The following is a 13,144-nucleotide window of genomic DNA, read 5'->3' as shown; positions in this document are numbered from 1 at the left end:
CGGGGATGGGCAGAAGACAAGAACTAAAATGAGGACAGGGAAGCAGAGTAAAGTGTCCTGGAATACACTCAAACTGAAGGAAAAGTCTATCAGTCACAGCACGAAGGACGCAAAGCAGAACTGAAGATACGGTAGTAAAGATCTATTTCAGATGGAGTTGAATTAGCTAATGAAAGGCATTTTATGGTATTTCTACAGACAGGCAGTACCAAAAAAGCTGCCCATATCCCTTCACATTTTTATCACCCTTCACATGGAAAAGCTTTGTGGTCACCCAAATATATCTGCGACTCAACTGTACTAGATGAGCTGGCTTAGTCTTCTGGGTGGTTTTTTCAATTCTATTTGCAGCAGGGGAGAAGAAGGTAAATTTCCCTACAGTGGTTTTTATAAAGCTCTTACACACCTTTTAACACTGCATTTAAAACAAAAAGCAAAAAAAAAAAAAATATTTTAAGTCGTGTATAAAGGTATGGACAATTTGCAAGCTAAAGCAAATTTGAAATCCTGAAACCAAATTAAAATAAGGGGAGGAAATCATGTCTCTTATTGGTGGATGTACAGGAATTAATAAGATTAAAAGAGTTTCTAGCACAGAATTAAATGCTATCCCCATCTGATAAGTGAAATGATAGCAAGTACACAACATAACAGAACTAACTCTAAGCACAGATAAGCTTAGACTTCAGTGAAAAAATACTTGGATCTGTAATACTTGGATGTGCAGCTACCAAGAACCCAGGCTTTCTAGTGGAAAAAGGGAGAGAAGGAGATTTTGCTTTCATTACACATATTACAAATTCTTTAGGAGCACATATCCCATCCCACATGCAATACTTCCCTTCTTGGTAGCTAAATATGACACAACAGAACAGAGCCAATCCACCTCCTTCCAGGATTCTGCCTTTACTGTTCCAGGAATATGTTTAATATTTTCCCAGCAATTTTGCAGTCACATGTACTAAAAGATACCAAAAGCTAATAATGAACATGATTCGAGCATTTATTTTCCAAAGTACAATGGTCAGTCTTCTGAGCAGGTAGTTAAAATGCCCCAAAAATCTCTCAACTAGCCCTGACACATAACAAGCATGCATATACATTTTTTTCCTAATACAGAGTCGTTAGAGATTTAACCTGTTGCTTATACTTCAATCCTGAACAGAAATATGTAAAATTAATAGGATTATGCAAAAAAACGCCAAAATGTGCCTGCACTTCCCTTATGAACAGTAAGAAGCATTCATCCAAAGTCAAGTGTAAGATGCATAAGATGACATTTAGAAGGTAGCTACTCGACTGTGTAACTTCAATGCTACAACTGCAGACACTCTACTCCAGGAATTATGCTACACGAAAATGACCTCACCTGTTAACTAGTAAAGGGTTAAAACATACACATTCCCAACAGTGAAACCTCAGAGTATTAAGTAAAGCCATGCATGGGAGAGGACATTTTCAGAAAGATCCACCAAATACGATTTCTGAAACTAGCCATGTTTTTCCCACAGCAGAGAAACAGAAAAGTCAGACAAATTGCATACACTGTACTTGGACATGACACAGACAATACAAGCCAGAGAAATAGTTCTCCATTTCTCAGCCCATTCAATTCTGCAAAAATCAGCATCAGTAAGAAGCAGAGTCCTAATTTAACAGTTAAGACTTAAGAGCAATCACCAAAATTACAGGAGAAGATGCAGCAAGTAAGCTTTAACATCAGAACTGCATTCAAAGGCTGTTTCTAACAAATCACTACAAAGTTAATAAAACCACAAGTTACGCAAATATCCAGAGAACATTACCTCAGTCCTTGCACTTCATTACCCTCAAACTACCCAGCTCTCGATGTTCAGCAGACACCCATACACCACACTACTGAAACAGAACACGGCATTTCCTTCAACTACCACCATGGGAGGCACCAGAAATTTACTGAATCAACTGAAGAAACATGTAAAATTTGAAGTCCTTTGACCCAAGCATCTGATTTACTGCTGCAACTTAAGAAGCAGAGATCAGTGTGTCCAGGAGTCTATCTCACCAAAATGCAGGGGTGTATATGGCAGGAAGACAACCATGAATCCAACATACATACCAGGAACAAAAGAAGAAAGTGGCATCTCCAAAACTCTCATCTGGAATGTTCCTAGACTCAAGCATGTAAGGGCTATAATGAGACAGCGAGCCGAATTTATGTCCTGGACTGGATTTGCAGGAACACTTGCCTATATTTCCCATATTGAGGAGGATCACTCTTTTGGGGGGGGGAGGCATTAAGGAGAAGCAGGGGCAGCTGAGCTGAGACATCTGTAACTGTCTTTAAGACAATCTATGAGGAGACTACCAAGTCTTTAAGGCAATCCATGGAGAGACTGTGAAAAACAAGGCAGCTAAAGAGCTGTACCAGAGAAAATGCCATACAGAACAAGCTGTCTGCGGGCCCTGCCTTGGGCTGTGTACTTGGGCTTGTCTGGATGTTCTCTGTCTCCTTCAGTAACTTGTCAGAGGAGCAGAAATCACATCTATCAAGTCTAACCAACAGGCAGATGTGCATCACCTCTAAGGCACTGCAGAAAGCTGCTCAACGTTCATTCATAACACCAGCTACTGTTTGTGAATATTTTACACTAGGACCATGAGCAAAACATCAGGAGTCCAAAGATGATATACCAGGGCAATCTGAAAAAGAGCCTAAAAGAACAAGTAATTATTCACAAAAGTTCATAAAATCCAAACAACCAATCCATTGGTCTTAGATATATGCATACAAATGTATGAAGCATAAGAAAAGGAGCTAGAATTCTGTGAACGTGATTAAGGTTATGATCTACTCCATAAGAGTCCCTTTCCCGCTGGAATACTAACACAGAGAATTCAGTCAGCTCACAGAAAAACAAAAAACACAACAAACCTCAAATAAATAAAAAACCAAACCAAACAAATCCAAGTGCCCAGGAGTGTTATGCTCTATACCCAAAGGACACAAGCATCACAAATGCAGAGAGAGATATCCTGGAAGTCTGTAAATAATAAAAGGAAGAAAGCACGTGAGTGCAAGCAAGCTGTAAGCTTACTACAGACCATCAAAAATAGTCAACAGACAGGAGATAATCTTTCTGATCACGTAGAAGAGGGAAAAAAGCATAAAGATTCTTATTACGAGATACTAAGAACCTAGGCCCCTACTGAGACTGATTCAAGGAACTTACATTTTTAAAACACAGAAAGCAACTGGAGACACTTCCTTTAGCTGTAGCCAGTAAGAAAAATAGTGGTTGACAGTAAACAATAAGAGAGTTTCACTGGAAGTGAACCATCAAGTCAAGAGTTACTGCAGAGGAAAAGGAAGGAAGAACAGCAAGAGACAGATTTAACATTACTTAATAAGAGCTCACAGAAGGCAAGTCTACAGCAAGGAAGAGCTAATTCTCAAATGACACAATAGATACAAACAAATTCAAGAAAATCAAGCACAGCAAAAGAATAGAAAACATAGCAAGAGAATAACGACTCAGAAAAAGCATGCAAAAGGAATAACAAGCATAACAATGGCAAGAGAATACAAGGGAAAAATATAAAAGGCTAAAGGCACAAAACGAAATAATTCTCACAAAACAGCCTGAGGCTACTAAGAAATCATTCTATCAGTATACTACTACTACTACTACTAAGACAATTTCTCCATTACTGAATGAAGAGAGAAAACAGATTCATGAAGAACAAGTCCTCACCAAAGAGATCAACTACAAGCAGGTGACTAGCACAATTAACAAAATTAAATGGGTAAAAATATCCACCCATAATCGTTGATTATCTGAAACAGCCATACTTAGATTTTAGATTTTTTTCCAAGCTGGCTACATCTGATAACACTCAACAAAGTTGCTCAGGAAATCCTCTGGGCTATCTCAAAAATAAATAATCCCATCTTTGAAAACTCATGGAGGATACCCTGGATAACCAGAAGCTTAGAAAAAGGTGAACTATATAAACCGTTTCTTTAAAGCAAAGAAATAACATCACCCCTCAAAAAATGACCCCAAAGCTGAGGGAGAAAAAAACAGCTGGTGAAAGGCAGAAACACCTGAGGAGTGTCTTGTCTTTAGTTCCCAGAGAAGTTAAATATAAATAAACAAGTCTTTTAAACACTTAGATGATACAGAGAGAAGGAACAGCCACCTTGGGTTTGCCAAACACAAGCCATGTCAAACCAGTAAAATTTTCATCAATGAAAGAGTTACACACAGAAGGAAGAATAAATGTCGCGGTTTACTTGATTAATGTTTGTGACTATTAATTACTAAAACTTTCCCATGATCAAACTAAATAGCAAGATCTTAACAGAATTACCATGCATTTTCAAACACACATAGGTGACTATACGCAAAAGAGGAGTCAACCAGATTCAGACCTGGAAAAAAGCTAATGCTACCTTGGGATGCACAGCGTGTGAGACACAGGCCATAATCCTTTCACCCAACACTGCTCCAGGAAGTCTCAGAGGCAAAACTGCAACTCATTCTGAATGTGGGTCTTTGAGCCAGACAGGAATAGCTGGAGAAAAGCCACAACAGAACTACCACCAGACATAGACAATAGTACCTGCCAGGAAAGGCTGAAAGGACTAGGGACACCAAGCTTACAGATCAGAACACCGAGGAGAGAGTAAGAGTCAGTTCTCTCTATCCACAGGAAACAGAATAATCAATAAAATGTTTGATTTGCAGCAAGGGAGATTTCTACGCATTAGAAAATTAACAGCAAAGTATTTAAGGGCAAAAATAGGTTGCTTGGTAAGGTTAAGGAGTCTCCATCAAATACATCATTTTAAGAGCAGATTAAACAACTAACAAGAGCAGAATCAGCACTGTCTCCACTGGCCAGAAGACAGATATATGAATGAGATAAAAATAAGGATGGAACAAAACTTGAAGTCAAGTCTTTATAGCACTGATAAGAGATTCTGGAATATTTCACTCGGCCTGGGTGTCAAACTTAAGGAGCTGGTTTAAAAAGATAGTTGCTTTGATTTAAGTCTACTTCCAAGAGTGGAATTAAAAAAACCCAAAACAACCACAACAACGAAAAACACCACAACACAAAACAACCTTAAAGAAAATCAATTGCATTTTTCAGACAAATCATCTATCTTTTAATATGTACCAATACTGTTGTGCTTTAATAGTTTAAAAGATAAAAAGCTCAATAATCAGTACGGTCTACACCTGAGACAATTCACAAAGGGAAAAAACAGGGCCACAACACTCAACTTCCCTGGAAGACCCCTGGCTCCCAAAACGCCGCGGTGTTCAGACTCCCTGCCCGCTCACCAGTTACCCAAACGTCTTCTCTCTCACAAATAGTAAAAGGGTGATTGGGAAGACAGAAAAAAAAGACAGTCTAATTAGAAGGATAAATACACACAGTAACAGTAGTACACACAGACATCCTTTCTGCCTTTTCTCACCCTTTAAGGCAATACAGTGGAGTTGTAAGTCTAACCAATACAACTTCCTTTCCAGTGTTGGCCAACCAGCTCAGGATGTCCGACCACAACGAGGACTGGTTTTCCATGAAGAGGAGCTTCCATCATCCTCCCTGTTCAATATTGTCAGTCAAATTTTGCTTAAGGGTAAAGGAAGAATCACAACAACATATTGGAAGGGCAGACACAACAGGTGCCAGAAAGACACCTTCCAGTGATCCTCTCATGCCTTAATGACAGGGATTCCTGCTCCGCTAAACCCCAGTAAAGCCCACTAAGCAGAGACACCTACAGAAGAAATAATCATCAGACATAACACCTTCCTGACCATGTAGCGACGCTTAGATTACTCCTAAAGTTATTCACACTCTCTCATGTCACAGACATATCCATTTTGATGAAAATGGATATCCATTTTGATGAAAAAGATTATGACAAGGACACTAAAAATGTACTAATCATAAATAACAAGCCTTAAAAGCATCAATAAAGGCAGAGCCCACTGCATCAACTATTTTTTGCTGATCATGACTTAATACAAACGCTAAAAAAAACTTCACATGTAACTTCAAAATTTAAATTACTCAAGCAAACTATACAAAAGAATGAATTTGTGGAAAAAGTGTCAGAGATAAGACAATGCAAGCAAAAAAAACCAGAGAAAAGTAACTTCCTGTTATTAAAAAAAAAAAAAAAAAGGAAATTCATGAGTAACAAGGAAACCATAGAAAAATTTTTTCCCACCAGAAGAATTCATCCCTAACTTGGGAAAACATTTAAAATGTAAAAATACAATTTTCTGGGAATTATTTTTTAATATTAGGGCAATACCTCACATACTGAGGGCCGGAGTGGGAGTGTTGATCTGCTGGAGGGCAAGGTGGCTCTGCAGAGGGATCTGGACAGGCTGGATCGATGGGCCAAGGCCAACGGTCTGAGGTTCAACAAGGCCAAGTGCCGGGTCCTGCCCTTGGGTCACAACCACCCCCTGCAGCGCTACAGGCTGGGGGCAAGTGGCTGCTCAAGAAATGACTGGATGTGGCACTAAGTGCCATGGTCTAGTTGACAGGGTGGTGATCAGTCAAAGGATGGACTTGATCTCTGAGGTCTTTTCCAACCTAAATGTTTCTGTGATTCTGTATCCTCCTATTATAACATTGCACACAACTTATCAGCTATTTCACCAAGCCAAGACCTCATGGAAAAAGCAAATGATAAGTGATGTTGACTTTCTCAGGATTATCACAAATATAAACAGGGCTGAGAGTAACTTCCCTTGATTTTTTTTTTCAGTGTCTTCAGTTCAAGGGAGTTCAGATCCTCTAGGCTTTAGCAGAGGAGAGACACAGATTAAATGGACTTTTACAGCTTAGCCGTCAAGTCATCAGAAACACCTGACTGAGAGGATGAGCCAATCTCACCAACAGGTAACATCATCAGGTGCAACATGCTGACTTCAGAGTTTGTTTCAAAACTGGCTTCACATTTAGACAAATACTCATTTCTGTCGTTAGTCAAAAGCTACAAAGGCAAACACACATTCAGACTTATGTGGATGTTCTACTTGTATGTAAGGAATAAATTCCCACAGGCAACGTTTTGACAAACTCCTGGGGACCAGAACAATCCCTAAACCCTACACAATCACTAGATTTTTCACCTGATTAAAAATGAAAACATAGGTTCAGAATGACTTTAAATATTGACAGAAGAATGTTCCTCTTCATTCTTATATTAAGATACAGCCATAAAGTTTAAAAAAGCCCATGCAACAAGGAGTCTAAATAATATTCAAAGTATATGTGCTTAAGTGTCATGATTTCTACATAATTCTGAAAAGTGGTCACCAATGGCAGCACTTCTAAAAACATTATATAATAATTAATATTTAACTTAGTTACTATGCAATGTTTCTCAGTACAAAGTTCCTCCTACTCCTACATAAGGTTTCAAATCTAAAGCTAGTGGAGAACACTGTACAAGTACGGTAGCCTGTTTTCCACAAAAAAAAAAATAAAGTAATTGTCATTTTTTTCCCCTCTGAAATCATAAGAATCTTTTTTAAAGCTTTTTTATATCTGAAAATTATGGAACTTTAACTTTGTCCATTTTATTCCTGTGGTTTAGACTCCTATGATGCTAAAAAAAAAAGCCCCAACCCAGTCAGCTTCAGGCTGCTGCTGCAAGCTGTCTCAAATCACAGCAGACACCAGTACAATTCCCTGCAGACTCCCTCAGAAGAAGCAGAGAATGACAGTATAGTGGAGATGAATCTTGAGAGTAGCCAAGGAAAAGAAGTGAAGATAAAATAAAGATGATCACACAGATAAAACTGCAAAGTTTCTTTGACAGTAAAGAGGAGTTCTCTCTCTTGCTGGGTGACAAAATAAAACCTTAATTCATCTGAAGCCTATTCCAGTGAAGGTTTGGGTTTCAACTACACATTACCTACAGCCACATAGATAAGTTAAGGCCATTAAAATAAAATTGTGAAAAACTTCTACTGAACCTCAGCTAAACCACTAACTTGCCATCTGTTGTGGCAGCAGCTTATTGAAGATAAGCAGCCTGGAAGCATTATGGCAATTAAGAAATCTTTTGGTCATTAACTCCACACCAATTAAACACTAAAGGCTGGCAGAACTGTACTGTGGCTCAGAACCACATTTTAAGGCAAACTCTTCTGTTCCCAATGACTGGTTTCCCTATGAGACCCAGTGTGGCAAAGAAGCTTTAAGCATTTACTCAGGCACTTTGGCCATTGGCAGCCCTGACATACACGTGTGTTCTCCTACTCAAAAAAATATTTACACGCACACACACAAACTATTTAGTTCATTCCTGCGCTTACACAGCAACCTCATTAACCCACATTCAAAAACATCATATTTCAAAAAGCTTGGGTTCATGCACACACATCTGTGATCATGCACACACACATTCTCACTCATGCATCTGTCCAGCAAAGTGTCTCTGGGGTTGTGTCGCCATCAGTGTTACCCAAATACAGAGCCTCATATCCATCTCTGTAAAATACCCCTTATAACAAGTTTGAAACAGTCAACTATTGGCTTTAATATGGTTATAGAATTTGAAAGAAGTTCCTTGACTTCTTGTAATATTTACAAACGAACCAAAGAGTCTACAAAAACCTGTTTACTCAAGGCACTTCTAAATCACACTGCCTAAATCAACGGAAAAACCCCTCTAATATTCGAAAATATCTGAACTACCTTGAGAAGAAGAGAAGACTGAAAGGGTACAACTTATCAACGTCTCTAAGTATCTGAAGGGAGAGTGTAAAGAGGATGGGGCCAGGCTCTTCTGAGGAACAGAAGAAGAGGCAATGAGCAGAATCTTGATGCACATAAGTTTCACCTCATCATGAGGAAGAACTACTTCGTTGTGTTGGTCACTGAGCCCTGGAACAGGTTGCCCAGAGAGGTTGTGGAGTCTTTCTTACTGGAGATATTCAAGACCTGTCTGGAAGTAATCCTGTGCAATGTGCTCTAGGAAGATCCTGCTTAGGCAGGCAGGTTGGACCAGATGACCCCACTAGTGGTCCCATCCAACTTCAGCAATTCTGTGTACAATTCAATGGTATCATCACCTTCCTAGCTTAGGAAGACTTCTGCTCTGAGAGCTAAAGCTTCTATTGCTGCACAGAAAGGGAAAGAAAACAAACACCCTAAAACTAGAAAACACACTAAAAACTAGAAAACAAGCTTTGGCTTAAAAAAAAAAAACATCTTAAAAGCAAACCTACTTCAGTCCCAAAATACAGAATAAATTGCAAAGTTTGCAGTGCCCACAGTCAGTGCACTGACTTCAACCATGTCAACATACAGCTGTTTGTATCAGTTCTCTCTCTTTGAAAAAAGCCTCAAAGAGGGAAGCTGGTGGCAGAGCGTGTTCAAGTCTGGCACCCCTGCCTAAAGCCACTTCTTTTGCTTGTAAGGAGCTGTCACTGATGCAGCCTGACAGCACAAACCCTAAAGCAGAACAGGAGTCAAGGTAGAGCCTTACAGCACTTTGCAGAACACTACGTGAACATTACATTTAATACAGTTCCAACTTATTTCAGCACTGCACACAATGAGATATGCCCTAATACACAGACTGTAAAGAGTCATGGCTTGCATTAATTAATAGACTTCTTCACAGAGCAGGATTCATTTGACAGCCTTCTTCTCTTTGCTTCACCTTACAATGCTGATATAATTAAGTTTATTTTAAGTGTCAGTAACGGCAGACACTCAAAACCTATGAGGGACATGACCAAAACTTCCTAGTCAAGTCCAAAAAAACAAGTCTACATAATGCCATGCTCAGCAAGTACGTTCAAAAGTCTTTCTTTCATGAGCTCACCTGCCCATTTCAAAAGGCTAAGGATATTTCATGTAACATCAACAATACTTGCTCTTTTACAGCTCTTCGTCCCCTCATCCACATTAACTCATCTCCTACATCACCCAAAAGAAAAACAAAGCAATTTTAGTTGTATTCTATCCTTCCAAAGACCCCATCTTCATTCACTACCCACAGAATTTTTAACCGACCAGATCATTAATTGCCACCTGCTTATTCTGACATCTGGGGAGAATAAAAGTACACCAAAAAAGACCAGTCCCCGAGAAAAGAGTGTTTTGCTACATACAAAGTACATTCAAGTGCTCTTTCAGGGTCTTCTTCAGATGTCAGTCTAGTTGGCAAATATCCATGTTTATAGCTCCTAAATGGTTAGTGGTGATACAGAAAGAAATTTGCATGGGCAAGGCTGAACACGAACTCTTGAGTTATCCTGCACCAGCTCTGGCAGCAGCCAGCCAGCCCTGCTAGCACACAGCTGTGCTAAATCCATCTGAGAGGCAGATTACTACCAGAAATCCAGTTCATGTATTAGCTTAGATGACCAATTTTTGATCAAATCTGGCTCAGGAGGTAGATGGTTGTAACACAACATGCCACATGCATTTCTCCCCTTCTCCATAGCTTTATGAGTGTTATAACTAAATGAGATTCCCAGTACTGTAAACCTCCTTCAGCTTCTGATGCTGTAGAGAAACATGCCTACTACTCTACCCTTTACTCTCCGGTACCCTTTTTAGGGAATAATTTCAGAGGTTACTTCTGCTATGCTTGCAGATTTCCTAAAGGAGGTGAGACCTTAAGGAAGAAGGAAAAAGAAAACTACACAAAAAAAAAATGTATCTCAGAATTAATTCACTATTGATCACAGAAGTCTAAAAGCCTCAGTGTAGACTTCAGTTGCCAGTATTCCTATTCCTAATTCAGAAAACTACAGATAGTTATGGGTCCATGGAGCCCTTTACATTTTTACAGGACAACTACTGGATTTAATTACTACAGCTAACTTATCAACCATGTATTATTTAATAAGCAGATATCAATCACTAGAGTTTTACATGCTAGTGATACATGCATGTTTTCATATACAACCATTAGACAGCTCACCTCTACAGCACAGGTACAGATTTGTGACCTAAACCATACACTGCCCAGTTCTCTACATTATTTGGTTTTGCTGTAAGTAGAGAGGCTCTTATTTCCAAAAAGAGCAACAACTGACTTATGGACCAAAGTGAGCAAAGCTGACACTGCAACGCAAGCCATGACTAAACTGGCACTTTTGACATTTTTGGCATAATAAATATCTAGAAGAATAAAGATGGTAATCTGAAATTCTGTATCTAGAACAGTAAAGTTGCCTGTGCTGCCAGCCAGACACTTCTATCCAGCCTGTTACCTTTCCCTGGAGAAGAAAGGAACAGCTATTTAGAGCAGCAAACACTGCCCCAACAGCTGATCACATCCTCCATCTGTTTGCAACTCAACACAGACCACTGAACTGCCGCCAAAGCAGTTACAGAAAAAAAAAAATAATCCAGCAGCTTTTTCCTAAGAGCAACTGCCATCCAGGCACACTCCCAGAAATCAGCCCTCTCTGCCTATTGCTGCACAAGGCTCCAGCCCCTCCTGCACCAGCAGCAACTCACCTCCCACAGCCACGTTCTAGGATGAGTGGGAGATGAGACTGTAAGAGATGCCCTAAAATCCAGATGCCATGACTAACAAGTCTGCTCTATATCAAGGCAGGCCAAAGCTCTGGACTTCAAAATAATGACTCTTGTGACACTGTAAATATTTTATTATTTACCTTGATGATTGTGGTCTCATGTTTTTGAGGATCCCTCACTAGCAAACACTTGAAAAAGCTACTACAAGCCAGTTCAACAGATCAATGTGTGAAAGGAGGACTATTGTAAAAATATACTGTGCATGAGGATTTAACTTTGTGAATTCCACCCTAAGTAACACTACAGAGGCACCTCCAACCTATTGGGTTTTATTCCTCTAGGCCTGAGGAGAGAAAATGCATAGGAATATTTCATGGAAGTACCAAGTGATTTTCTTCTGGGAAACACAATAATTTTTCTCCCTAGAAATGAGCAAAGCTACTCTCTCAGTTTTAAGAAATGATCCAAAGGATCACTTATAATCGTTATGAGCTCCAACTTTTTTTTTTTCTTTCAGGAAGAAACCATGACTGAACAGGCAGGTAGAGGCTAAGCATGGCCTCCTATTTGGTTTTTCATACTATCTGACTTAGGGCATCCAGCTTGTATCACGGTCTCTCAAGGTTTTCTTCCAATAGAGAGGAGAGAGGCTGCCACTCTACAGAGTGGTGCAGAACAGGAGTGCCTTCCGCTCAGACGCCTGAGTGGGTTCTGTGATTATCAGGAATTTTGAGATGGAGAAAACTACATTTGTGGCTCTTGCAAAAGAAGGGGAGTTGATTATTTAAGGACAGGGTTCAAGTATCCACTCCAAGCAAGTTTTTCCACCAGCACTACACCAGTCCAACATGAACAACAGCCTTGAACAGGTTCATAAGCAGATACACTAAGTTTCCCCCTAAAACCCACTTTGTAAAGCAGTGCTCAGACTAACTTCTGCACCACTAAAGAGGCTGTACACTCCATATTAAAAAAAAAAAGTAAATATTTTGAAAATATGTAAGAAAAAATCCGTACTTCAGGAAGATTGCTATGTTACTCAGACTAATCTTTAACACTGTTCCTGGTGTGTTTCCTCACACAGCTAGGAGGTGAAGGTCAATAATGTCACAGGCTGCCTTGAATTTTTACACTATAAACTTAAGTAACTCTTGTGTCAAAAAATAATGGCATATTTATTCTATTGCATTCTCAGACAACCCTCAATTTGGGCAGTTCCCCTAATAACATTAAGGGCAGCATCATAAATGTCATTTCACAGTTGAACTCTTCATTTGCAGCACAAGAAATCTGGAAATTGTAGATTAAGACATTAGCGGAGAAAAGAACCACGGTATTCTTCTAGCCATTTAACTCAATTTTTTCTTTATGTTTAATCATCCTAGGAAAAAGTCACATATGGAATACTCTTTCTCAAAACGGAGCAGTCCAAAGCTACCTTGGTCACTATTAAAATTCAAAAAACCAAACCCACAAACCACAAGAAAAGAAAACGCAGGACTGTTTTCATTACCTTAATAACAGGGGATATATGACCTCCTTTCCACCAGTGAAGGAGCCCCAATAAATATTAAATCTTCTTTGATTAGCCAGATGCATATAAACCCAGAACACTGCC

Source organism: Chiroxiphia lanceolata, chromosome 4 (genome assembly GCF_009829145.1).
Source record: "Chiroxiphia lanceolata isolate bChiLan1 chromosome 4, bChiLan1.pri, whole genome shotgun sequence".
Lineage (NCBI taxonomy): Eukaryota > Metazoa > Chordata > Aves > Passeriformes > Pipridae > Chiroxiphia > Chiroxiphia lanceolata.
This window is presented reverse-complemented; position numbering follows the sequence as displayed.